This window comes from Periplaneta americana, chromosome 2 (genome assembly GCF_040183065.1).
Source record: "Periplaneta americana isolate PAMFEO1 chromosome 2, P.americana_PAMFEO1_priV1, whole genome shotgun sequence".
Lineage (NCBI taxonomy): Eukaryota > Metazoa > Arthropoda > Insecta > Blattodea > Blattidae > Periplaneta > Periplaneta americana.
The window spans coordinates 66339921-66364244 of NC_091118.1; the positions used below are offsets into that span (position 1 = coordinate 66339921).

The following is a 24324-nucleotide window of genomic DNA, read 5'->3' on the forward strand; positions in this document are numbered from 1 at the left end:
ACAAAAAGACCTCCGTCGTGACGTTGCACAGGACCTTCTGGACACCGCCAACACTGATCCTGGGTTTCTGAACACCGTGATAACTGGAGATGAGTCATGGGTGTACGGGTACGACTCAGAAACAAAAAGACAGTCGTCGCAATGGAAGCATCCCGAGTCTCCAAGGCCGAAGAAAGCGCAGCAGGTGCGAAGCAAAATCAAGGTGATGCTGACTGTTTTCTTTGATGTCCGTGGAATTGTGCATCACGAATACGCACCGGAAGGACAAACGGTGACAAAGGAGTACTATCACGATGTTCTCCGGCGACTCCGTGATGCAGTTCGGCGCAAAAGACCAGACATGTGGTCGGCGAACAACTGGCACTTGCATCACGACAACGCCCCCGCACATTCATCCCAATTGATCCACACTTTCTTGGCCAAACATGGAATTACAACCGTTTGCCAACCTCCCTACTCTCCAGACCTGGCTCCTTGCGACTTCTGGTTGTTTCCAAAATTGAAGACACCACTGAAAAGATCCCGTTTTGAGAGTAGAGAAGAGATAATGCGGAACGCGACGACGGAGCTGAACACCATTCCAAAAGAAGACTTCCAGAGGTGTTTCCGGCAGTGGAAGGATCGGTGGGCTAAGTGTGTGCAAGCACAAGGGGCCTACTTTGAAGGGGATTAGGGTCCCAACCCCGTCAGGTATTTGAAATATTTTTTCTGGCTGAAGGTCGGATACTTTTTAGACAGGTATAATGTGTATATAATAATAATCCGTGGCGCTACAGCCCATGAAGGGCCTAGACCGATATATATGTGTATATACATACACATTATTATTACTCTCATTATTGTTATTATTATTATTATATTATTATTATTATTATTATTATTATTATTATTATTATTATTGGTGGTGGTAGTAGTAGTACTCTTAAATTGTTTATTGTTATGCAGCTAAGACTAGAGTTACTTTCAATCAGTAATTAAAACATTAAATGGACACCTAATTAAAAAAGCGATCATATCACCAAAAGCATATAAATATTATACTACTTAAATTGTTTTAATGAAAGACTGGTAACTGAATAATTTATACATTTTCTGTATATTTTAATTCAATGAATAATTATTCATATATGCACTGAAACAACAGCTGTATGAAGAAAATGAAGGATACGGAATGGATGAAGGACAATAACAATGTAAAGGTCTACAGAGTTGAAATATTTGTACTTTCATTTTCATTTTATTTATTGTATTCCCATAGATCTTAAATTAGCATTGAAGCTTTAAGACGTGGAACGAGTCAAGCATTATACAATTTTTGGCGAGATAAGGGAGATAGAGGATTCGCCATAGATTGCCTGACATTTGCCTAACGGTAGGGGACAACCTCGGAAAAATCCCAACTAGATAATCAGCCCAAGTGGGAATCGAACCCAAGCCGAGCGCAGCTCCAGACCAGCAGGCAAGCGAGTCTGCCGACTCGCGTGCATCTAGCAAGCAAAGTACTTGACTGACTGCTCACGCGACTCTTGTCTCGTCAAGTTGGGCAGTACAAAGTATGGACCACTTTAATAATTACATTAATTTTTACAACTTAAATTATTTGCACTATGTAAACTAATACGCTATTTTTACTATTTACACTACCATAAAGAGTGTAGGCCTACATTGATCAAACATTATTTACACTATTCGAGAGCTTAATGCGAAACTAACGTAACTACAATCGATGTTTTATTCATAGCAAAATTCTTAACAGGCAATACCCGAATTTCACATGAACTATAGGCCTACCATCATGTTTTGTAGTTACGATTTCTATTATTATTATTCGGAACCGAGTTACGATTTTTATGACCACGTAGAATAACGAATTATTAAAGACCTAAAAATGTCAATTTTTGTAGTTAAGTTCACACTAAGCCTTCATATTATATACATTATTGTGTATTGTAATGGAAAGTATTTTATTTAGTAATACTATGGTCTACTTATTTTGTAAATAGTGTATAACAGTGTAAATATGTTTGATCAATGTTAGCCTACATTCTTTATGATAGTGTAAATAGTAAAAATAGCGTATTGTAGAGTACGTAGTGTAAAGGGGTTGTCAGATATTGATTACTTTCAAAAGCTGATTGTCAGAAAGACTACTTTTCGTCTCTAGAATATGATGTTTCTTCAAATATTACTTCCGAAGAATATGATTTTTAATTTTAATATATTACCAAATTTTCCTTCATTATACTCGTATTAATCACTTCTTTGGTCCAAATTATATTATTTAACACTTTTTTTTATAAATTATAATTGAATACTTCTTAGAATTACGCGTAACTAAGCACATCTATATTTTGCTCTTACTATTATACTATTATAATAGTATTACTATTATTATTATTATTTTTTTTATTATTATTATTATCATCATCATCATCACTATCATTATTATATATTTTCTAAATTATAGACATCAGCTCAAAGAATTTGAGTGACCACAAGGGTCCTGAATACAATAAACATGTACAATATAATGTGATATGATGCATTAAAGAAAAAAGCAAGTTAATTGTTGAAGGCAAATAAGTGGATTAATTGAAATAGAGGTGATGATGTAATATTTGAAGGGAATCCTTGATAATATTTATAAGGACAGACATTACATAATCAAAAGGAATGTGAAGTTCCTTAAGATAATTCCACGTGAATTTTGTAATAGAGCCTCTACTGCCAAACAGTAAATCAATGACAGACCATTGTTTAAGAGGGACGTTGTACTTTTGAGAAAGATAAGGCAGACAAGGTTCTGGTCAATAATTGATTTCTTGTAAATAGTTTCCTTAATCTATCACAAAATATTTCAATATCCAGTAATTTCATCACTATACAATTTTGTTATTCTAGGTTTAATTTGTAATTCAGTAAATATAAAATATTCTTTGTTTTTCTACGATAAATTATCTAGCTTTAATTAGTGAGGTAATCTTTTCGTACTTTGATTTTTATTGTAATTGTAATTGTAAATTTAATACTAATTGTAATTTTACTTGTAATTGTAATTGTAAATTTAATACTAATTGTAATTTTATTCTTCGTATTACAGTTGGAATCTCCTGGTAGAGGGGCAGAGAAGGCCTGACGGCCTTATCTCTACTAGGTTAAGTAAATAAATACTACTACTACTAAATATATAGATTTCTTCTCAATATCAACTTCGGTGGCCTGATTTGGGTTTCTTTCGAAACGGATAGTAGGGTCAAGTACAAGAGCCCGTTTTAAGCGTCCGTTAATAGCAATAATGTCTGCCCGTCTAAAAGAACCATCTGATGATACATAATGTACTTCCTCATGAATCTCCCAATTTAAAGTTTTGAACGATGTCGCCAAAGCATGTGGTGTACGATGATATCTAGCAGTTCGCCTTTAGGGCATTCTCCAAGCACGTGTCCAAGTGTTTCAAGCACGCTACAGTCTGGATGACGGCAGCGGGTTGTGCTTAGAGTTCTGCCCTGTATTGCGAGAACCGCCGATATATTGCTTGACATTTTTAAAGCATTGGTCCATTCTGAGGAAGATAGGCCCTTTCGATTGCTTACCCATGAGTTAGCCTTGGGGAGATCACTATAAACAATAACCCCTTAACCACCCAAGGTATGGTTTGTTCAAGTTTGGAATGTTTGTTTTTGTAACGCTGTTATTTATATTTGCTATGTATTTTTATACTGGTTGAGTGGAAGAGAAGGCCTTATGGCCTTAACTCTGTCAGTACCAGTAAAAAAGAAATCAAATAAATGAACAAATAATTTAAATTGTAGGAAAGGTCATTGTAGTATCAGTCTTTCTCACTAGAATGCATTGTGAAGTCTGCGATGTCTAATTTTGAATCGTGAATAGACCGTCAACTGCAGCACAAACAAAATGCAAATGTTCGCTGGTAGTACCTGTGGCACGTGCCAGACATGACGTCATGTCAATATAGTCTATGAACAACTAACCTTATCTCCGTACTCCCTGGGTCAGAATACGATCCCTACTTATAATAAATCACTTTTGTCTAGAAACAATCGTTATCTCACGTTTGAAAAAATGTTAGGCATGTGCATAGGTCGTAATTTGGGTGTAGAAACACTGCATTGAATTTCTCTAATATAGTATTTCTCTGAAGATTGCCATATTCCTTACGTTGTTTTTTGTCTAATAATTGATTTCATTACACAAATTACAACTTATATTAATTCTGAAAGAATATAAACCAGTAAACAAGGTCAATAAAGTTACTCTGGTTTTTATCGATTCCAAAAATGATACTGATCACATCAGATCCTATAATTAGTAGAAACACAAGAATTTCACAGCATAAAAAACATAAAATTCCACAAAAATAGCTCTTCTTATGGAACTTTCTGTTTGAGAGATGTGAAGTGATGGCCTAGGGATCACGGAAGAGGAGACTTCAGAAGATGAACCGGGCTCCAATTCTAAAGATGCTGAATAAGGTAATGTGCTACCTATAACTACTGTACGAAGTTCCATGAAAATGTATTATATAGGAAAGAAGTTATTAACTTTGTCTACATTCATTTCCTATAGCCTAATAGGCTAATTCTTCTTACAAACGTAATTAGAATTTTTATGTCAAACAAATATGCTACTTGTAATTACTGCACAAAGTTTCATGAAAATCTGTTACATAGGTGAGAATTTATTAATTTTGTCTAAATGCAGCCCCTATAATGAGGTAGTTCCTCTGACAAAAAAGTAATAAGAGTTTGTATACAAACCAAATATGTTACATTTAACTGCTTTACATAGTTCCATAATTTTGTCTAAATTCAGCCCCTATAATGGAGTATTTCCTATTGCAGAAAGCATAATTAGTGTTTGTATGCAAAACAAATATGTTACTCCATGTTGAATCTTTCGTACACTACTTTTAACACTTGAATATAAATAATTGATTAAATGGCGATCTAACTCACACACACTATTTGACAAAACTCTTCATCACACGAACGCACCCACACAACAGGCAGCGAAGTTGAGATAGCGCCGAGATCTAGTAGGCTCTGAGGATGGTGTCAAGTAGCACCGAAACAGCTGTAAGCCACACATGCTTACATAATTAACACGAGTAAGATCGCCAGTTAATCAATTATTTAAATATGTTACATTTAACTGCTGTACAAATTTTCACGATTTTGTCTAAACACATATCCTATAACGAGATAGTTCCTCTCAAACAAACATCATTAGAATTTGTAGGCCTATACAAAATGAATATGCTGCTTGTAATCTGAAATCTGTTGGATGATGAAGTTAATAATTATTCCTAAATGCACCCCCTATAATGGGGTAATTCCTTATACACAAATGTAATGAGAGTTTGTATAGAAAACAAATATGCTACCTGTAACTCCTGTACAAAATTTTCATGAAAATCTGTTACATAGGTCAAAAGTTATTTTGTCCACCTAGATTTGTGTTTTAGACCACTGACTGTGGGGAAAACGGGCGGACAGATCGACGGAAGAAATGAGGGACGGATGAATGGACAGAGAGACAGACAGACAGACAGAAAGGAAAAGGGAAATGGAAGAAATGGAGCAGTAAGGTAACAAAGAAAACAGAAAACGTCAAATAAAAGAGAGAAAAAACTAAACAGAAAACAAATATGAGAAGGAGGGACAAAATGAAGATGAACATTATTAATAAAATAATATGTATAATGTAAAAGACTCATGAAAAAGTAATAATACGAAAACATTCGAATAAATAATAATAGACAAGAAATTGGTCTTCATGAATTATTGAAAGTCAGAACAAAACTCAGGAAAGTAGGTGACTCATGTATTTAATGCGTCAGAAATAAACTCAATTGTGCAGATGATTCATATTCCTAATGAGTCAGAAAACTACAATGATTAAACGAGTAATTTAAATTCAAATTACCCTTTACTAATTTCCCTGACTGCATGGCTTGATGGAAAGAATGGACGAATGTCTTTAGCCAATATCACTTTATTCAGAACTTCTCTGTACTGAGATCTATCTTACGAAGACTGCTGGTCGAAAAGTGTCACAGGTAACAACTAATCTTCTTCATTTATCTCAAACAAGTTTCGCATATTAAAAATTTTGTCACGAAGATGAAGCAAGTCTTTTGATGTGCATTTTATTGTTTTCATAGGAAGTCGAAATAATTATGTTTTGTCAACTGTCCGAAGACAGTCTGAACCTCATAAGTGACATCAATAAGGCATCACTCATGAGGCAAGTAAGCCAGGAGAAAAATGCGTAGGGTGTTCTGTTCCTTCCCTCCTCCATTGCATACATCGCTGACTATAACATATTACACTAATCAGAATTAAGATGTATACAAACAATTGTTCTTCCTCCGACACATATCGTCAAGTGAGGTGTACTGCCTGATAGTAATAGAGTTGCGAATATATTACCCATTATAACTTATTTTTTTTATCTATTATTCAAAGTACAATTTAATAAGTACTTATACACATAATTAAAAAACTAACTTTCGTGCTATAGATAAAAAACACAATTTTTTTTATAATTCCTTACCTACTTACAAATGGGTTTTAATGAACCCGCAGGTTCATTGCTGCCCTCACATAAGCCCGCCATCGGTCCCTATCCTGTGCAAGATTAATCCAGTCTCTATCATCATATCCCATCTCCCTCAAATCCATTTTAATATTATCCTCCCATCTACGATTCGGCCTCCCCAAAGGTCTTTTTCCCTCTGGTCTCCAAACTAACACCCTATATGCATTTCTGAATTCGCCCATACGTGCTACATGCCCTGCCCATCTCAAGCGTCAGGATTTAATATTCCTAATTATGTCAGGTGAAGAATACAATGCGTGCAGTCTTACGTTGTGTAACTTTCTCCATTCTCCTGTAACTTCATCCCTCTCAGCCCCAAATATTTTCCTAAGAACCTTATTCTCAAACACTCTTAATCTCTGTTCCTCTCTCGAAGTGAGAGTCCAAGTTTCACAACCAAACAGAACAACCGGTAATATAACTGTTTTATAAATTCTAACTTTCAGATTTTTTGACAGCAGACTAGATGACAAAAGCTTCTCAACCGAATAATAATAGGCATTTTCCATATTGATTCTGCCTTTAATTTCCTTCCGAGTGTCATTTATAGCCTATTTGTTACTATTGCTTCAAGATATTTGAATTTTTCCACCTCTTCGAAGGATAAATCTCCAATCTTATTATTTCCATTTCGTGCAATATTCTGGTCACGAGACATAATCATATACTTTGTCTTTTCGGGATTTACTTCCCAACCTATCGCTTTACTTGCTTCAACTAAAATTGCTGTGCTTTCCCTAATCGTTTGTGGATTTTCTTCTAACATATTCACGTCATCCGCATAGACAAGAAGCTGATTTAACCCGTTCAATTCCAAAACCCTCTCTGTTATCCAGAACTTTCCTAATGGCATATTCTAGAGCGACGTTAAAAAGTAAATGTGATAGTGCATCTCCTTGCTTTAGCCCGTAGTGAATTGGAAAAGCATCCGATAGAAACTGGCCTATACGGACTCTGCTGTAAGTTTCACTGAGACACATTTCAATTAATCGAATTAATTTCTTGAGAATACCAAATTCAATAAGAATATTATATAAAACTTCTCTCTTAACAGAGTCATATGCCTTTTTGAAATCTGTGAATAGTTTTATAATTCCTTACATGAGACAACCTACTGGATGTTATTGATGAATTAGAGTTTCAAGTATTTGTCTGTGCCTGAAATTAAAAGTGTATTCGTTTCTTATACCGTACATATTAAATTCATAACAGTACATTATGCAACGAGCCTATAATGGTAGTAATTAAGACTCAAGTACGTTTTTTTATGAAACTCGCTTGCGCTCGTTTCATAATTTTCATACGAGCGTCTTAATTACCATTATAGGCAAGTTTCATACCACTTTTTATGCTTGACCATATTTCTAACTTGAGATTATTCATAAGTTTTTATGTTATGGTTATGTTAAGTGACGAACAGAACTGACCTGAATTGTGAGATGTGCGCAGAAGCGAAAGTATTGATTTTTTCCGAGGCACGGATATCATTGACCTTGATATAACCTAGAGAACATTAGTCTTGATATAACCTGGAAATTGATTTAAAATTGAAAAACGAGAATATTTGAATATTATTTACAATTAACGCTAATTATTATAGTAACAGAACATAACCTTCTGCGACAGTATTAGATTTCCAGCCTCTGTGACATTTCCCTAGTTGTCTTTCGATTGCATAGCCGAGAATAATCGAAAACCTGAACTTTAATGAATAGATGTACTTTAATGACATGCATTAAAGGACTGCTACCAGGTGTATAATTACTACATTTCGGCATGGTCGAGCATAAAGTATTTTATATACCGTCAGCTGGGGTGACTTTATCTATCATAAGGTGACTTTTTCTCATATCGCGGAAAAAATAAATAAAAGTGGCGCCATCTCACATTTTTTTCAATGAAACAGGTTACTAATGCCTGATACCGATATATGATAGAACTAGTTTCAGTATGGAAATTTCAGATTGGACTTTGTGGTTCCACAGTTTGGTTGTACTAGAGCTGTTGTATTGTTTACATTTTTCAGTGAATTTCTTGTGCAGCAAACTTTCTATTGCAACAGGTATCTGAACTTACTTCAGTAAGCTGGTAAGTATTTATTTTTATTCCTTAGTAAGTCTACTTGAAACACCAATGAAAGTTACAATTATTGAGCCAACATTTTAGGTTATTTTGTTGGGTCTAGGGAAATGAGGCGTTTCTAACAGCGATTTGGGGCGACTTTGTCTCATCAAAGTTTGCTCATGCTTTGAGTTGAAAATGAATTTAGTTTTTTTTTTTTATTTGCATTTATAGCCTTGCATGAATACTAACAAATGCTGGTACTTGATTTTGTTTTCATACACGTATACCTAGGTACGTACTGATCCATCATCCCACGCACGTGGATGTGTCCCCAGCAGGTAGCCGACTCTACAAAAACTACAACAAAGAAACATTGAAGAAAGCTGTAGATGATGTTTTAATGAAGCGATTAAGGCAAAGAAAAGCGGTCATAAATTATGGAATTCCTATTACAACTTTGAAGAATAAACTTAAAAATAAGCACACAAAAACACCGGGGGGCCAAGAGATTTTCAACGATAGGGAGGAGCAATCATTTGTTGACCATCTTATCAAGTTATCAGAGTTTGGGTTTCCTGTGGATGAAACTGATTTTAGAATGACTGTGCGACATTATATGCAACGCAAAGGTGCCTAAATTCAAGGACAATACTCCAGACTCTGATTGGATCAAAAGGTTTCTCCGTGATCAGACTGAATTAACGGGAGGTTTGAGCAAAATATTAAGAAAGTGAGAGCTGGCATCTCAGCAATACAAATGGGAGAGCATTTTGAGGAAAACTGATCCTCCGAGACCTGTATCGGTGAAGAGGAATAACTATTTTTCAGTACTAGAGTTGAGTGATTACTTACTTACTTACTTACTTACAAATGGCTTTTAAGGAACCCGAAGGTTCATTGCCGCCCTCACATAAGCCCGCCAGCGGTCCCTATCCTGTGCAAGATTAATCCAGTCTCTATCATCATACCCAACCTCCCTCAAATCCATTTTAATATTATCCTCCCATCTACGTCTCGGCCTCCCTAAAGGTCTTTTTCCCTCCGGTCTCCCAACTAACATTCTATATGCATTTCTGGATTCGCCCATACGTGCTACATGCCCTGCCCATCTCAAACGTCTGGATTTAATGTTCCTAATTATGTCAGGTGAAGAATACAATGCGTGCAGTTCTGTGTTGTGTAACTTTCTCCATTCTTCTGTAACTTCATCCCGCTTAGCCCCAAATATTTTCCTAAGCACCTTATTCTCAAACACCCTGAACCTATGTTCCTCTCTCAGAGTAAGAGTCCAAGTTTCACAACCATACAGAAGAACCGGTAATATAACTGTTTTATAAATTCTAACTTTCAGATTTTTGGACAGCAGACTGGATGATAAGAGCTTCTCAACCGAATAATAACACGCATTTCCCATATTTATTCTGCGTTTAATTTCCTCCCGAGTGTCATTTATATTTGTTACTGTTGCTCCAAGATATTTGAATTTTTCCACCTCTTCGAAGGATAAATCTCCAATTTTTATATTTCCATTTCGTACAATATTCTGGTCACGAGACATAATCATATACTTTGTCTTTTCGGGATTTACTTCCAAACCGATCGCTCTACTTGCTTCAAATAAAATTTCCGTGTTTTCCCTAATCGTTTGTGTATTTTCTCCTAACATATTCACGTCATCCGCATAGACAAGAAGCTGATGTAACCCGTTCAATTCCAAACCCTGCCTGTTATCCTGAACTTTCCTAATGGCATATTCAAGCGCGAAGTTAAAAAGTAAAGGTGATAGTGCATCTCCCTGCTTTAGCCCGCAGTGAATTGGAAAAGCATCAGATAGAAACTGACCTATACGGACTTTGCTGTATGTTTCACTGAGACACATTTTAATTAATCGAACTAATTTCTTGGGAATACCAAATTCAATAAGAATATCATATAATACTTCCCTCTTAACCGAGTCATATGCCTTTTTGAAATCTATGAATAACTGATGTACTGTACCCTTATACTCCCATTTTTTCTCCATTATCTGTCGAATACAAAAAATCTGATCAATAGTCGATCTATTACGCCGAAAACCGCACTGATGATCCCCAATAATTTCATCTACGTACGGAGTTAATCTTATCAAAAGAATATTGGACAAAATTTTGTACGACGTCAACAAAAGTGATATTCCTCGAAAGTTACCACAGTTGGTTTTGTCCCCCTTTTTAAAAATAGGTACAATTATGGACTCCTTCCATTGTTCTGGTACAATTTCCTTTTCCCAAATAGCAAGTACAAGTTTATAAATTTCGCTATATAATGCACTTCCACCCTCTCGTATTAATTCTGCTGGAATTTGATCGATACCTGGAGACTTGTACTTTTTCAGATTTTCTATCGCAATTTTGACTTCTGAAAGTGTGGGTTCGGGTATAAATGGCTCAGCAGTTTGTATTTCAATTTCGTCCCGATCATTTCTATTTGGCCTATGTACATTTAGTAGTTGCGCAAAATAGTTTTTCCATCTGTTTAGGATTGATGGAGAGTCTGCAAGCAAGTCACCATTCTCATCCTTGATCACGTTTACCCTTGGCTGATATCCGTTCTTAAATTCCTTTATACCCTTATATAAATCTCGAATGTTTTTATTCTTACTATTTGTTTCTACCTCATTCAGTTTTTCCTTCAAGTAACCTCTCTTTTTATTCCTAAGTGTACGACTTGCTTCCCGTCTTTCATTGAAATAATTATCTCTCTTCTCCTCAACTGGATCCTGTAAGAATTTCAATTTTGCCTGTTTCCTTCTTTCTACTACCATGCAACAATCTTCATCAAACCACGGTTTCTTTTTCTTAGTTTCATAATAACCTATGCTCTGCTCAGCTGCAATTTTGATACTATCTCTGATATTTTCCCACACGCTATTAACATCTAATTCTTTCTCAACTTCGTCGGAACTTTCTAAAGTGGCAAACCTATTCGAAATTTCGACCTGATAATTTTGCTTAGCTTCCTCGTCCTTTAATTTCAAAATATTGAATTTAGTAATATTAACTTGCTGCTCTACTCGCTTGGCTACTGATAATCTTTCTCTTAATTCTCCAATCACCAAATAATGGTCAGAATTACAGTCTGCACCCCTGAAAGTTCGAATATCTACTATACTAGTATGTCTCCGTTTATCTATCAAGATGTGATCTATTTGGTTGTGTGTCAATCCATCTGGAGAAGTCCAAGTATATTTATGTATATCCTTATGGGGGAATGTTGTACTTTTGACAATTAAATTTTTCGATGTGGCAAAGTTGACTAATCTAACTCCATTGTCAGTACTAATTGCGTGTAGGCTCTCTTTTCCAATAGTTGGTCTAAAAATATCCTCCCGTCCTACTTTAGCATTGAAATCCCCCAATAAAATTTTCATGTGATATCTAGGGAACTGATCAAAAGTATGTTCCAATTCCTCATAGAAGCTATTCTTTATATGGTCGTCTTTCTCTTCTGTAGGGGCGTGAGCATTTATAACTATGATGTCGCACCATCTACCCTTAAGTACTAAATATGATAACCTGTCACTGATAAATTCGACCTTTTTTACTGCTGATTTTATTCTTTTATGAACAAAGAATCCTGTTCCTAATTGGTGATTATTGTTTCCTTCCCCATAATACAACAAGTAATCTCCTATTTGTGATATGCCATTCCCATCTAACCTAACCTCTTGTACTCCCACAAAGTCTATTCTATATCTAGCTAGTTCTTTTGCTACTAATGTTACCCCTCCTGTTCTATAAAGACTAGTTACGTTCCAAGTGCCAAATCTCAAAACCTTATTCCTTTGCTGTGGTCGTGCCAGAGAATCAGTCCTATTCCGAGGCTTATTATAGGGATACGTAACAAGCTGTTTTTTACGGTGATGGGTTGTTAGCCCTTCGCCCAACCCCCAAGCTGGAGGACCACCCCTTATCGGCTGTCCACGACTGCTTATTCAATATATTCGCAGCTACCCTCCATATCTGGAGGCCGTCTCCTCTATCCGCAACCTGAGGACGCGCCATGCCGTGGTGATAGGGACCCACAATACATGGGTTGAGTGATTACTACTGCAAATAATTCCTTTATTATTGTTTGTTTTCCAGTTTTTTGTGTCTGGTTTTGTACTCTTCAAATTACTTTTAAAATATGAAAATATATGGAAATGTTCATGAAATTGTATTATTCGCCTAGTTTATATCCTTCACCTACTGCAAATGATGACTTTTTATACACAGAAATTATCATTGTTTATTGAGATTCATTTTTGTATGATAATATAGGGGTGATATTGTTTCAGTATTTGTTGTGAAGGCTTAAGGCTGGTTCACAATAAACCGGGAATGGAAACGACAACGAGAACGATAACGGAAATATTGTTAAAATAACTGTATTCAAATATGAGCATTCACAATTAACTATTGTGAATGCTCACATTTAAATACATTTATTTTAACATTATTTCCGTTCTCGTTCTCGTTTCCGTTCCCGGTTTATTGTGAACCAGCCTTTATTCAATGGTTTTTGAGATTCGAGAATAAGTCATCCCAGACCGAGGTGAGATTGTCCCATTTTTTTGGGGGGGGGGGGAATGTGTGGACTTAGAAAATTTCAATAACTTTGAAAAATTGCTTTAAATTATTCATTAGACACTAAATCAGATTGAGAATAATATTCGGCAGTTGACGACAGTGGCGTAGCATGAAATTTTGAGCAGGGGAAGCTAACTCAAGTCGTGTTTCATGCAATATGAGAAAACGTATTAAAAAAATACAGTCTTAAAATAAATAGTAGTCAATTTCAAGTCAGCAGTCGAAGATTGGTTGGAACAACGTAAGTAACACCAATAAGGCATGACCTCAAATGATACGTAGTAAAATATGATTTCACGGTTTACACATATCTCTTAACAAATAGACACGTATAGTATAACATTAGCTCACTCCCTGTCATACTTAGAGAAATCACAATATTAGTATCATTACGTAAGTATGCAATTGTCTTTTGGTTGTGACCTTCATTGACAGCAAGGGACTCGGTCATTTGTTTTTTAAATCACACTTTTGTTCGTAAGTCAGTCTTGATAATACAATTGTCCTTAAAAAAATTCAAGTAAATTAGTGTCAGGAACTGTTATTTCGCTCATTATTTATTATATCAGCCACAATGCACACTAACACTTCAACTGAACACAACTGACGAAAAGGGATAACTCGGAAACTACTTATTTTAAATGTTAAAGCTAGCTTCTTGCGAGCCTTGCGACTAGGATAGTTTAGTTAGAAAGGGATGGAAAATCTGCGGGGTGGATTACACAGAAGAAACCAGTCGCTTGGAAGCTGGTGTGTGCAGGCTTCTTGTTTACTGCTGCATCACAAATCATCCTGAGCTGCCGCATCACAATATTTAACGCGTAAATACAAATTCTATTAAAATTAATAAATAATTTTCTCCATAAACTGCAGGATTATTATGAAATTATTATTAACTGGGGAAGCTAAGCTTTTTAGCTTACATTGACGCTACGCCACTGGTTGACGATACTGAAATCGGCACGTGATGTAAATGTTGAAATACTTTAGCTTGTAAGGAATAATGTTTCCCTCCAACTGGTTGCTAGCAAGGAGGAGGTAAGTTCAGTAGTGGGACTGTCATTCCAGCTGCATTTTCTCAGTATAAGATGAAATAGTTATACCGCCATGACTCGGTCTCCATAGCCTCGTTAGTAAAACAGGTTGCACCGCGAAAAGGTGAGGATGGGATTTGGGTAGGAGAGGTTATAGAATGGACTTCACTACCCTTAGGGCAGCGTTTCTCAAACTATGCTCCGCGGACCACCTGTGGTCCTTGATGTCTGCCCTTGTGGTCCTTCAAAAAAGACAGAAGAAAAAATAAAATTCAATCGAATTCCGTATCACACTATGGCTGAAAATCTCGTAGTTTGTAAATGACACATGGCAATCGCCTTTCACTTTTTCTCCCAGTACTGACTTTTATGAAATTTATTTAATCTACCCGTCTATTACCTTCCCACTCTACTCTCAGCAACAAAAGAGGAGTTTAAAGCACTATGAACGTGGTGTTTCTCCCATCTTTTCCGTGCAAATCTGGCGCTGTGCCTGTTGCCCAGATAGGGACCACCCGAATTCATAACAGGACCAAAGTACCGAACCTTTTCATGTATTTATTACTTTCTTAATAGTTTTGGTGACACCCTGTCTGCACATTCAAATGGTCACATACTGTACGTCGTACACCAATAATAGAACATGCAAAATTGCACCTTTACTTGTTGAAAATCGGGCATGTTTCTGCATTAATTTTTTTTATTTCTGTTTTTGCAAATGACGATATAAAACATTTTCTTCTATTAACATTAACATAATCAGTTAATACTAATATAAAATTAATTTTAATTAATTATTTCCACATTAAAATGTAAGTATACTTGTATTAAAATATGCTACATAAATGATAGCCTAAATTTGCTTTCGAAGGGAACAAGAGTAAGGTGGTCCGCGGAACTATTCTGACTTAAAAAAAGTGGTCCCCACTTCAGAAAAGTTTGAGAAACATTGCCCTAGGGTATGCCTAGAACAAGGATCCCTCGATCAGTTTTGAGCAGAAGAAAAATCGATGCCCTGTGGAGATGGAAAGAAAATTTTGAAGACCGGAACAGTATTTTAAGACTATTACCTGTAAGAAAGATGATAATGATGAAAACCATAGTGGTTAACAATTACTAATGTCATTTCGTTCAAAAGTAGATACTTTTACAAACTATTCTCACTACGTACTTTTCGTTTACAATTACTGACCGTAATTCTTTTCAAGAAACATTTCACTCGTTACTCTCACTGCCTTTTGTTCAGGACTATTTATTCACAATGTTCCTACGGATGAACACCTCACCATCATAAAAAGAATGTGGAATCAAACAATGACCTATCGAAGCGTTCACATGTTTCTGTAAATTCAATATTGCATATTTATGAAGTAATTGCTACTGTATTACGTACTACAAAATTTCAATGGTCACTGCTAGGAGCATTGATTTACAACAACGTTGCCATTATTTATTGAATGCCCTGGTATGTTAGTAGCATATTACCTGATAAATTCAAGAAAACTTCTAAAACGTATAACAGTAGAACTGTTTATACAGATTGTCTCAGGAGGAATGTAAAATGCTTAAGGATAATGTAATTTGGGTTAACATACATCGATTTAACTTGACATACTTATGTCCGAAGTCTAACGGTTAGGCAATTATTGATTGGCGAAATTTTAAACGGAGAGAGGCATTATAAACGTATTTCTACGTTTTAGAACATTGTAATATGATACATTAATGAAAATGCTGCATCCTGTGCTGTTCCAATAAATTTATTTCGTAATAAGGGGTTAGATACAGCTTACAGTAGTAAAATTTTGGAAGTATTCAACATTTTTTTTCCTCCATTACTGTATCCTGTACAATAATGAAAATTAATATGTGTAAAACACTGTCCTTTTTCTATATGAAACAAATATTTTTACTATTAAAAAAATATTTACATTTTTTTCTTTTTCGAAATTCAGTTCACTGTGCAGTAATGAAGCGTTTCCCACATAAACTAACCAACATTCTGTGATGAAATTATTTGTGTATTAATGCATATCATATCTACAATATCACTTCTCCCTCTTTTAATAGATTGTCTGATAAAAAATAATTTCATTTAAAAATGGTCAAATGTCACTATTTTCTTCTAACACAGAATAAAAAAAATATTATTTATTAAGGAATGTAGTTGAAAGAGCATGATATTGTAAACATGAATTTCAGCAATAAAATAAAAGCGAGAGAACATGTAAAGTTAAGTTTATGAGTTATGAGTAAAACTCTTCATCACTGCACAATGAACTACCACCACCATGAATTTTGAAAAAAAAATATATATAAATAATTTTTTTAAATCGTAAAAATATTTTTTTCATAAAGCAGAAGGACAGTGTTTCACACATACTAGTTTTCATTCCTGTACAAGATACAGTAATTGAGGAAAAAATTGTTAAATATTTCCAACAATTTTACAGATGTAAGCTGTACCTAACCCCTTAAGTAAAAACTTAGTAATAAAATAAAATACTGTAATTACACAAGACAAGTTACTAAGGTAGACTGATCAGACGTTTTATGGTCCTGCAGGGAACATCGGAAATTTCAAGAAATACCACAAATGCTTATCTAATCACTCTCCGTTGAAATGTTGCAGAAAATACATTTAACAATAGACACAATGATAGAACTTTACACACCAAATTTGTAGAGTATCTTAACTTTTTTAATTAAATGAATAAACACACGTAAATGCTATACATAATTATCAGTGGCGTAGCGACAATGTAAGCTAAAAAGATTAGCTTCCCCAGTTAATAATAATTTCATAATAAACCTGCAGTTTATGGAGAAAATTATTTATTAATTTTAATAGAGTTTATATTTACGCGTTAAATATTGTGATGCGGCAGCTCAGGATGATTTGTGATGTAGCAGTAAACAAGAAGCCTGCACACACCAGCTTCCAAGCAGACTGGTTTCTTCTGTGTAATCCACCCCGCAGATTTTCCATCCCTTTCTAACTAAACTATCCTAGTCGCAAGGCTCGCAAGAAGCTAGCTTTAACATTTAAAATAAGTAGTTTCCGAGTTATCCCTTTTCGTCAGTTGTGTTCAGTTGAAGTGTTAAGGCTGGTTCACAATAAGCCGGGAACGGGAATGACGAGAACGAAAACGGAAATAATGTTAAAATAAATGTATTTAAATGGGAGCATTTACAATTAACTATTGTGAATGCTCACATTTAAATATATTTATTTTAACATTATTTCCGTTCTCGTTATCGTTTCCGTTCCCGGCTTATTGTGAACCAACCTTTAGTGTGCATTGTGGCTGATATAATAAATAATGAGCGAAATAACAGTTCCTGACATTAATTTACTTGATTTTTTTAGGACAATTGTATTATCAAGACTGACTTACGAACAAAAGTGTGATTTAAAAAACAAATGACCGACTCCCTTGCTGTTAATGAAGGGCACAACCAAAAGACAATTGCATACTTACGTAATGATACTAATATTGTGATTTCTCTAAGTATGACAGGGAGTGAGCTAATGTTATACGTTTACGTGTCTATTTGTTACGAGATATGTGTAAACCGGGAAATCATATTTTACTACGTATCATTTGAGGTCATGCCTTATTGGTGTTACTTACGTTGTTCCGACCAATCTTCGACTGCTGACTTGAAATTGACTACTATTTATTTTAAGACTGTATTTTTGTAATACGTTTTCTCATATTTCATGAAAGACAAATTGAGTTAGCTTCCCCTGCTCAAAATTTCATGCTACGCCACTGATAATTATAGCCACTAAGAATTAAATTTCAGTACTGACGCAGGCATGGAAGTCTTTCACATAATATTGTACACACTGAACTCTAACACACATATTTTACAAGCAGGTGTCTGAAGAATGTATCTTTTTAAGGATCTGTTCATTCCCATACAGCTTCACACTTAGTTCTTCACATGAGAAATGAAAGTTTGTTTTCACTTGTCACAAAGCTTTAACTGTTTCAACTTTCACTCTTGACTTTTCATTAGTCCAGATTGAGTTCATTGTGGAGAAAAGTCCTTCAACTGATGAATTACTGACTGAAAGACACATGATTAATGACGCTATTTTGAGAAAATTTTAAAATGGAATGTAAGTTTTTTTGAAATGCTGAAAAACATCATACCACTTTTCACCTGTTGGTTTGTCACCAACCTCATTTTTTGAACTACTTAAAAGTGGACGCTCCGTGGGGACAGCAACTCAAAACGTCTGGTCAGCCTATACTAAGGTTGTCCTTCTTGCGGATTCCATGAATTGTCCGTAAAGACTGGTTCACAATAAACCGGGAACGAGAACCAGAATGAAAACGAGAAGCAGAGGACGTGGATATGAAAATGTTTGATTCACAATAAACCGAGAGCGTAGACGACTATCCATATCGATATGCATGTCAATAACGATATGTAAAGTCGATATTACGCATTCTGATATTATTTGTGTATAATTGACCAATGGCGTTCTCTCATGAGTACAAGGCAGCCAACATAAACACAGGTTAACCAACTTCGAAATTTCAACTGAAACATTTCATTAGGTACGGTACCACAGTCTAATATATACAGTCGCGCAACTTCAACACTCTTTTTGCCAACATTCACGACACTAGCGCTCAAGCGGCAGGCAAGGCACTGGTCATAGGGTTGATACAGCCAGCACGTGCTTTAAAGGTATGCGAGATGTTATAATAACGTTTTAATCATGCGTCGGAATAAAGGCAATGTGTGCAATGACGAAAATTGCAGTAAGAACAAGTTTAAATCTCCGAATTTGTCGTTCTTCAGATTCCCTAAAGACCAAGAGAAAATCATAACTCAGTCATAACCTATAATCCACGCTGTAGGTAGCCCAAGAGGACTAATAATATATATATAGGCCTCTTGAGGTAGCCTACGTATTGTGTTCTATAAAACATTTATTAGTTATCAGTTACCTATTTGTATGTCAGGAAGGAGAGTTTAAATAAAAACAAAGTAAATACCTGTTACAGTATATTATTGTTTTGCAGAGATCAGGTGTAAATGTGTAACCATTCCGATTTTGGATAATGTATCTACAGTTTTTAATGCAAGTAATTCCATATTTTTTGTATTCGTGTTTTTTTTTTCTTTATATTTTTCAAAAGTTGAATGTTATATTGCATTCAAGTAGGAATTATGGTGTTATTTTTTCAAGAATTCATGGCGTATTATAATCCTTTTGCAAAATATTCACTTCTTGAATAAATCCAGACTGTGTCGATAAATTTCTGATGTGTTGGTGTAGATTCATGTGGCAGACGTATTAGGTTCTCAAGAAATAAAAGAGCCTTTTTAAATTTAATATAAAAAGCAATCTCTTCTGTAATAATTTGCATGACTGTTATTGGTGTTGATTTTACATTCCCAGTGATTATTTGAGCCGTTCAGAGCAGAAGTGGTATAAGTCAAAATTAGGTAATGAGTTTTAAAGTAAAAATTCTGTAAAATATAGCGCAAAGTAGCAATTAATATATCCTTCGTGCTATTCACTGACTACTAACAGTTTAAATAAATTCAATATTAACTGCTACTTTGCGCTGTATTTTACAGAATGTTTACTTTAACCCTCATTACCCATTTTTGACTTACACCACTTCTGCTCTGAAAATAAAATTAGACCTACATTTTCTGAGTTAATTGAAGTTAATTGTGTATTCATTTGTTCTCACCTACGTCATAATAACAGTAAGTGCATGTAAATTACGTATTATATAGGTAGGGTAAGTTAAAATTAAGCTTATGTGTGAAAACTGGAAATGTAATGTAAAATGCGGTAAACTTTCCATAAAAATTTAAACCATAATATCAGCACTATAAGCGACTCAAAATAATAAAAAAGAAATGGAAAAATAATGAACTTCATAAATCATTGTCTGTCAAATTAAGGTTTAAATCTTCCCCTTTTTTATTTTTAAGTTTATCTCAGCGGCCGAGTTTACCCCAATTTGCGGTATGGAAAATAATTAATTTCTCAGGAAATAGGGAGAGGAGTTCACCACGCGATGTACCCTACGAGATATGCCCTACAAATTTGACTCTTCTCACAGGAAATATAGAGTTCCAATGGTTCATAAATATATTTAGGAATGAATTGAATTAACAGTCCACGTACAAATAATTATATTATTTCAAACCATGATACGTGTTCAGGGCCATGATTCAGTTGTAAGGAGCAGAAAGAATTACGTTTATTCCCAGCTTCTGAAACTTGCAGATTAACTGCGTGTGAAATTCTTCTAGGATTCTAAAGTAAAATTAATAATAACCATATACACTTACTGTATAGCATAAAAATATAAAATAAATTACGCAAAACCCGTTTTCTGATGTGTTATCATTAGACTTCGTGGAATTGCCACGAGAATCGTAAGGTTTGCTATGCACGCAGTATAGACTGTATGAGAAGGGGCCGTGGAAAGGATAGAGTTTGCCTCTGATGTAAACACTGAGCAGTGTACTGCGGTTACAATAAAAGCTGTATCCTGCATTCAAGAAATATAATGAATAATCATTGAAGTAGGAAATGTCTAAACATATAAATACACAATTATTTTGTAGTGAGATATATTAACTCTTAAAATTTAATGTAAGATACTCACACTATCCTTGAATATGTGCATTGCAGTGAAGAGTTACGTACATTTTGAGTGACTGCAAAGTGAACCTCCTCCGATGGTCACTTCAACAGTTTTTATATTGGAAAATGTACGTTCAACATCACACGATGTAATAGGTGCATATTCGAAGAACGGAAAGTCACTACTTTTTAGTACACCAACTTCAGACGTCTTGTCGTGACCTGATGGTACATCATTTATAATACGAAGTTGTGAATAGGCAGAATTTTTAGCATTAATGTTTCTCAACTTACATTTCACTCTTTCTGAAATTAGTCAATTGTTATTTTGGATAACGGTTTATGATACTTTATCCGCTATATTAAGGGCTTCTGAGAGTTGTAGTTTAGACGATTCTAACAGGGTGATGCTTTTGGACACGATTTTTAAATTAGAATCAATAAACAGAATATCTTCCAATAGCTGTTAAGAAGGCAATGATTTTACAGCTGCAACAGCGGAACTGTCTGTGTTAGCCAATGGATCAATTATCTCCATTATTTTGCGTAATGTTCTGCATAATAATTAACAGCATCCAACCACGTTCCCCAACGGGTCAAGACTGGCTGCGGGGTAAGGGTATTCCAGGGGCAATTATTTGGAACAGCAACACTCTCATTGCAGTATGTTTGATTGAATTATTGTCTGCACTGAACAAATGTTAAGCTTTGACTATTCCAACCACAGTAATGCAAAAACAAGTGCTTACATAGGAATACATTAGCTGTAGCTGCTCTATTTGGACCGGTCACAACTGTTAATATGAACTGCTTATACTACGAGACCGGGCAGTCGCCCATCTCCTCTATACTACCGTACATCGGCAACCTGATTGCATGGTGCGTGTGGCAATTCAACGAAGTCTAGTTATCATAATATGTCGTGTGCACATTTTTAACTTGCCTGCCGCTAGAGGGCTACTGTCGCGCCAGCTGTCAAATGTTGGCATATTTTATACGTATGAGTTGCACGACTGTATATATATATTAGACTGTGACGGTACTATAAATATGCCCATGCATCTTTATCATCACAATCTATTTTAAGTCTACCATAACGTAAAATAATTAGAGAAGAAACATTTGTAATAGAACAAAAATGAACACAACAGTAGTTATTGAATTGAAGCATGAATATGTAGTATGTAATACAACCAATACAGTAATAAAATATGATTCGCTTCCGATCGGTGTTCAAGGATGCAGCTATTGAAAGCCATGTATTCTCCTTTATTTTCTCATCTTTATATGAGGCGCGCCGCTTATCGTAAACGTGAGGATTTTCCTCAACAATCAATATTAGAATCTCATCAAATAAAACTTGCTCCATGATGCACAGCACAGAACAAAATAATGCATAGGTTATGTCACGGTCTTCTTGCTACAATATATAAGACGACAAAATAGCTTTTAGATGGCAATAGAATGAATCTAGTGGGCTGTGATCGGAAACGTGAACGCCAAAGTTGAAACTTGGCCAACTCCGTTCCCGATCCCGGGCTCCGGCAAGCTTTTCGTTAATTGTGAATGTTCACATTTAAATGCACACATTTTAACAATTTTACCGTTTTCGTTTTCGTTCCGATTCTCGTTTCCAGTTTATTGTGAACCAGCCTTAAGTTGCAGGATCCGTCAAACACGCGAACTAGACAACGTGAAGTAGCGAGTGCTCAGCCGTGGACTCCGTTGTACCATTTGCAGTATGTTTTTCCCGTAAGTTTATATCAAGTGCCGGTTCTCTTTCCGATCTCAAAGAAACACTTTGTAGCTTGCCAGTTTCAGATAACTTTCGATAAACACGGGACAACATAAGGTTAAATTGAACCCTTTGATTGGGGAAACGTCGTCTCTGTTCAACAGCAGCCAATGCACAAAATCCATAAACAAAAAGTATTTCTTCATATTCATTATGCGAATACACGAGTGGCATCGCAAGACTCAAACAAAACACAGCACTGCAGCAGGGGTGCCGGACTGAGGCCTTTTCGGTGCTCGAGGCTCCGATAATCAGATTCGAGGTTCTCCCAACAGCCGCGCACCTTAACGTGAGGTGTCTTCGGTTCTTGTAGCGTACAGAGCGCGGGCCATGTAAATTAGGGCTGGGGACCAAAGAGTTTGTAATACTTACTAGAGACACATACCCATGAGTGGGAGGCAAGGAAAATGTCACAAATTGAATCGGCTAGCATCCGCCATTAAAGGGAGTGTTTGTGGCGCGAAATTCGAAAACAGTACCACAATACATTGATGTTGCCTGGTGATAGACATTGTTTTAAACGCATTTTGTCAAGGATGAGTCGTGATGAAATAAAGATGAATGGCAGAGGAGCGCTGTATTTATTGAAGTATTATATGATTCATCTTTGGCGATATTATAAAAAAATAAATTCAATCACCCATATAAGTAAGTGGAATATTGAATAATGGCAATACCAACATGAATTTTCAGTATTACCAATATTTTTAGGGCCATAATAATAGCTGTCTACTGCAATATTTAAAATCATCTATATTTTAGTCCTTTCATGCGAAGGAAGAGGAAGATATATGGTGCTTAGAAAATGTTTAGTGGTGAAATTTGAGATCATCAAAATTCTGGAAACCTGATTTAAAACATAACAAGAATAAATTTTTATCATAAAAATTGATTAATTGTATAGCTGTCAGTACAGGCTTTTTAATGCAGTAGTATTAAGAGGCCTAATAGTAGTGATATAATAGAGGCCTAGTAGTAGTGGTAATAGTAGGCCTTGTAGTATTGGTAATAGTAGGCCTAGTATTGATGATATTAGTAGGCCTATTAGTAGTGGTAAGAGTAGGCCTAGTATTGGTTGTATTAGTAGGCCTAGTATTTGTGGTATTGGTGTGCCTAGTATTAATCGTAAGAGTTGGCCTAGTAGTAATAGTAGGCCTAGTATTGGTGGTAATATTAGGCCTAGTATTGGTGATAATAGTAGGCCTAATAGTAGTGGTAATAGTAGGCCTAGAATTGGTGGTATTAGTAGGCCTGGTGGTGGTGGTAGTGGTAATAGTAGGCCTAGAATTGGTTATATTAGTAGTAGAGTCGGGCAGACTGCCTCATATTATCGCCCGTTCTCGGTTGCGTAATCACCGCAGTCTCGCCCAGTGCGCGAGTACCTAACGTAGCCAAATGACTCATTGATAGAGAACACGAGATTCTCTTGGTCCCGAGATTACCGATACTAGGTCATTCCCGACAGTCTCGGACGTCTATGCGGGACTGTAGTAATGATAAGAAAGCAGTATCGCTCGGGTCTGCTTCTTATAGGAAGCATTGGCTTATACACTTCCCGGTTATTTA

General features: G+C 35.6%; 1 protein-coding gene across 1 annotated transcript in view; it reads left to right on the forward strand.

Annotated features, from left to right (window-relative positions):
* Positions 1-5981: 5981 nt before the first annotated feature.
* The window catches only part of LOC138695274 (uncharacterized), a 74586-nt gene continuing 56243 nt past the window's right edge, over positions 5982-24324 (forward strand). Inside the window, exon 1 of the mRNA XM_069819709.1 lies at positions 5982-6079. The gene's annotated coding sequence lies outside the window, so the exon portion shown is untranslated. The remainder of the gene's footprint in view (positions 6080-24324) is intronic.